This window comes from Lactuca sativa, chromosome 7 (assembly GCF_002870075.4).
Source record: "Lactuca sativa cultivar Salinas chromosome 7, Lsat_Salinas_v11, whole genome shotgun sequence".
Classification (NCBI taxonomy): Eukaryota; Viridiplantae; Streptophyta; class Magnoliopsida; order Asterales; family Asteraceae; genus Lactuca; species Lactuca sativa.
The window spans coordinates 39,046,567-39,051,112 of NC_056629.2; the positions used below are offsets into that span (position 1 = coordinate 39,046,567).

The window sequence follows — 4,546 nt, forward strand, 5'->3', positions numbered from 1 at the left end:
CCCATCGTACAACATGATCGAAGAGAGGGTTAACATGCTAAACCCATTACGCATAATGTACCAGGAGGGTACGGCGACCGTAACTCGTTGAAGCCTAAACTCGATTCTAATCTTCTTAATACCTTAAGACTTTAAACCTAATACCCAAATTTGATTCAATGGGACACCTTAAGTCATAAATTTCCCGACTTTATGACTTTGCATGGCTTAATGGAGTCCAAACCGAAGCCCTAGATTCATAACTTCACCAAAAGCCCACTAACTTATGTATGGATGATATATACCCATCAATATCCGATTTTTATAAATTAATGACCTCAAAAATGAATAGAAATGAGACTCAAATTTTTTGGTATAAATTCTACGCACAAGACCCAAATCATGGGACCAAAACATGGCAAATCATAACCCAGAACTAGATCTACAGAAAAGAACCTAGATTGAAGCTTTATACCTACAGAAGCTTGCAAAGGTGAAGAGAGTTTTGGATCTTCAAGCTCCAAGCTAGCCAACACTCCTCCAAAGAGTTCTTCTTCCAAATGCACCAAAAACACACCAAATCACTCGGCTCAAGAATATTTCAAATGGGGCTAGGGTTTTGTGGGAACTTCTTTAGAGGGTGGAGAATGAAGGTAAGAAGGGTTTCCAATAAGTTAAGGACTTTAAAAAGGTCCAAGAACCAAAAATTAGGGTTTGACTCTAACTTGTGTATGCCTAGTGTACTCAAAGTACTCCCAACATATTAGGGTGCATCATTGCGATATCTTAAGCCCAGTAAGCCCAACGTATGTCCCATGTACGCCCATTGTACAGGGCAAAACGCATTCTCATTCAATTTCCAAAGGCACTAACTTATTCATCCTAATTTTTTTTTCAGCGCTCTTTATATGCTCGGAATAGTAAAAAAAACCCTACAATCCCATCTAATCTCCTTCGACTTAAAACCTTTCGAACATGAATCCTTAATTCAAGGAAAGGTCTGAAGCGTCACTTTTTACCATTATACCCTTGGACTCCCAAAACACGAACCGAAAGCTTGGATCACCCAACTTATATAAATCACGCCCAATTGGGTCTAAATGCAAACCCTTGAAGTACATGGCCCTAACTTGATCCATTTAAAGCCCATAATTCTCGAAATAGAAAGCTTCTCGAAACCGGATGCTACAAATAAAGTTTGCAACTTTATCCATTTACATTCTTCAAACATAATCAACTCTAATACCAACTCCAAAAGTCAAAAGTGTTACAAACTTCAAGCATGGTACAAATGGGAAGACAAAACTCGCTTCATTTTATGACAACTAGAGGGGTTACCCGCGCGTTGCACGGGGCATAATGTGTTCGTTTTCTGAGACAAATAATGAAGTACATTGCACAAATTGGTATCCAAATTAAAGTATGTTACTATTCTGTGTAATTTTCCATCAATCAGATGAATGGAAATGTAATGATAGATCATGCTACCAAAAGAAGTACAATGCTATATTTGAATAGGTTTTCGAAAACAATGAACATACAATCTTATATCCAGGTGGTTTTAAATGAAAGTACAATGCAATCTACAATAAATACAGAAATAGCATCTTCATACTTACCCCATCCATCCATCGTCTTCTTCGATTTCATTTCCTTGAATGATCAAATCATGCACCTAACATTAGAATTAAAGTAAAATGTTATATGTTTCAATAACACCATTATAAGGTCTCCAAATTTCAATGGGTAGTTTAAGAATTGAAGAGAAAATGTATTATGGACACTCATTTAAACAATATGGCCATCGGTATTAACATGAGGGTACAAAAGAATGAAAGCAAACCACAATTTGAGCGGAAAAAAATAAGTCAAAACCTTAATAGAAACAAAATGTAAAATTAAAAAGAAAGTTTTCACATGTATATCGACATCATGCAATGCTTTTGAAAAATACACATCAGCAACCTGAGGTGCCATTTTTAATGCTTGTTTTATTTGTTGCATGTAATGTTGATTCCATTGCAGGAGAAGTCCAATGTTGTTGCTGAAATATCGTTTATTAAAAAAACATTCGTCAAAAAAAAAAATTAGGGAAAGTTATATACAATCAGGGAAACAACTACAACACAAAGAGGTATGATTCTATGAAAACGAATAAAAAGATAATTTTTTTTTGTTTTGTACTTTAAAAATTTACAGCTTTGAAATCAAATATAATAATAAATAAATTATCACATGTAACAGAGATTTAATTATAATTTTGGTATTTCTATATGCTTTGTTTGTCATTCTCTACCCCCAACCTACCCCATGTAACTCCAAGAAAATTTGTATGGCAGTAAATAAGGGAAGTTTAGTAATTCTAGTTTGTTATATGTTCTTAGATCAAGAAATTTGAGTCATTCGGATTGTGTGTGATCAGTAGCATGAGCAGCAAGATCAATCAAAGCAATCAAACCATTCAGTAGATTCTGATTCCAATTCAAATAAGTACCCGAAAACACAATCGGGTATTGAACGTAAGCATAAGAACAAACTCAAAATATTGATCAATCGACCATAGTGATTCCACGACCCCTTCTGCGTAAGCAACAAAAAAATTTTAAATAGCTTGAGTGAGAACACAATAGGAAAATGTGATTCCATAATAAGAATAGAATCCAGGATCCAAGAACAATAGGACCTAGCAATTTTCTTTTTGATTTTGTTAACCCCAGCAGAGCAAATGCTATGATTTCATAGACAATCACAACGCTTCCTGAAAGATTGTCACACTACCCAGATACCTACAATTACAATAAATGTTATGAATTTCATGAAAATCTAACTTTTTTCATAATAAATATTTTATAAATGGGAATCTGGCCTTTATAGTTGTGAAGGAAATCTCTCCCGGACCTAATTGTAAGCATTTAATGCATTGACTGCTGACAGGAGCTTTATGAGATCTTTTTAGTACATGAAGTATCCCAAGATGACGGCTCCGACAGGAAAAATGGATACAAATCGGGTAAGTGGAGGGAAGAAAAGAAAGCCTACGACCCCAGGTGGTGCCGATCAATTTTGGCTCGAATCTGTAAATAAAGAAATCAATATTCACTTAAATCCCCAAATTCGATTTCAAATGTTTTTCAGTCGGTGTAACTGAGGAAGAAGACCGATGGTCTTGGAAAACCAATGAATCCACAAAGACTTACCACAAATCAGAAGCAAAACCATAGAGTGCATCATTTGGAACCGCTAAAACCTTTGTAGCTCTTAAAGCTCGGATTGCTTCACCATTCAAATCCTGTAAGGGAAATTTTTTTGAAAAAATGAGAACGTGAGGTGAGAGGAAAGCTGGAAAGGAAGCTTATACCTTCCAGTACCAGTATCTGAACAGGCTAGTCATCCGGTCAAGGGTCCATATAAAAATATATGATGAACTTCACTGAAGCAAAATGTCAAACACTTGGCGTGCCACCAGAAATTTATTGATGGTGAGAAAGGAACCTATCATGAATCAGAAGCAAAACCATATATTGCATCAGTTGGAACTGAATTCGATTAGAGAGAAATAATAAGGTCTGATTCATTAGGTCGACTCGAACTTGTATAAAAAAAACCCTAGATTGAATGAAGAATGCAAAGAATAATTTTCAGGAAGAGCAGAAAACAATATATTCAAGTATTAGAGAACTCAATAAACGATTATAAGATAGTATAAACTATAAAGTATAAACCCTAAGATACCTTGATCAGGATGGTATCGCCTCTGAAGAGTTGAAGCTTTTCCATGGTCTCGGGATGAAGAGAAACAAAGGAGTTATCATTGTTGATGCCTTCATCAACGACCAGTCAGTCAGTCTATTCGCCGCCTTCTTTCGCTCAAGAATCGTGGTGCTAAAGTCTCGCTTAGCCCCCTTGCTACATACAACAACAAAACGTTTGCAATCAGATAAGTTAATTCAATAAAAGTATATGAATATGCCAACACCAAACGAATGTGAATAATCTACATTATGAAGGCATCAAGGATCGCCTGATTGGCGGTGAAGCTGGAGAACACCGGAATCGGTGAGACGATGGAGGACGTCTTGTACGCTATAATCACTTGTATAATTTCATACGAGTTACATGTGTGAAAGCTCCGAGTAGATCCGATGAGCAGACACCGAATCGATTCTTTGAAGTAAAACACAACTCTCTGAAGCGTTTTTCTGGTAGGTGAACGCAGCTCTCTGAAGCGCTTCGTGGTGGCACCGACGACTGCACTGGCGGCGAACACGACAACTTCTTTAGGCACCGCGATCCCCTCGATGTCGAGTTGCTAGCCACTAATAATCGGTCTATGCAAAAAACAGCAGGGGCGAAAAAGCGATGGGAGGTTTGTGGAAGAAAAGAGAGATAACGTTGACCAAAGATATTTTGTGGCGGTGGGAAGATCCGGAAGCGGATAAACCAAACGATGATCAACACGTGTACACAAGAAAGTAAATACTTCCATAAAACACCCAGATAAAAAAAAAACAGAAATAACATATCCAAGGGCCATTCTTGCCAAATAACAGATAAGTTCACTATTCCT

At 36.8% G+C, this 4,546-nt stretch overlaps 1 long non-coding RNA gene across 1 annotated transcript; it reads right to left on the reverse strand.

The window, feature by feature from the left end:
- Window positions 1–1,493: 1,493 nt before the first annotated feature.
- LOC111880856 (uncharacterized) lies at window positions 1,494–4,546 on the reverse strand. Its single transcript, XR_002846595.3, has 5 exons — window positions 3,978–4,546; window positions 3,712–3,885; window positions 3,338–3,471; window positions 3,177–3,268; window positions 1,494–3,053 (listed from the first exon to the last, which is right to left on the reverse strand). It is a non-coding gene; the product is annotated as an uncharacterized LOC111880856 (long non-coding RNA).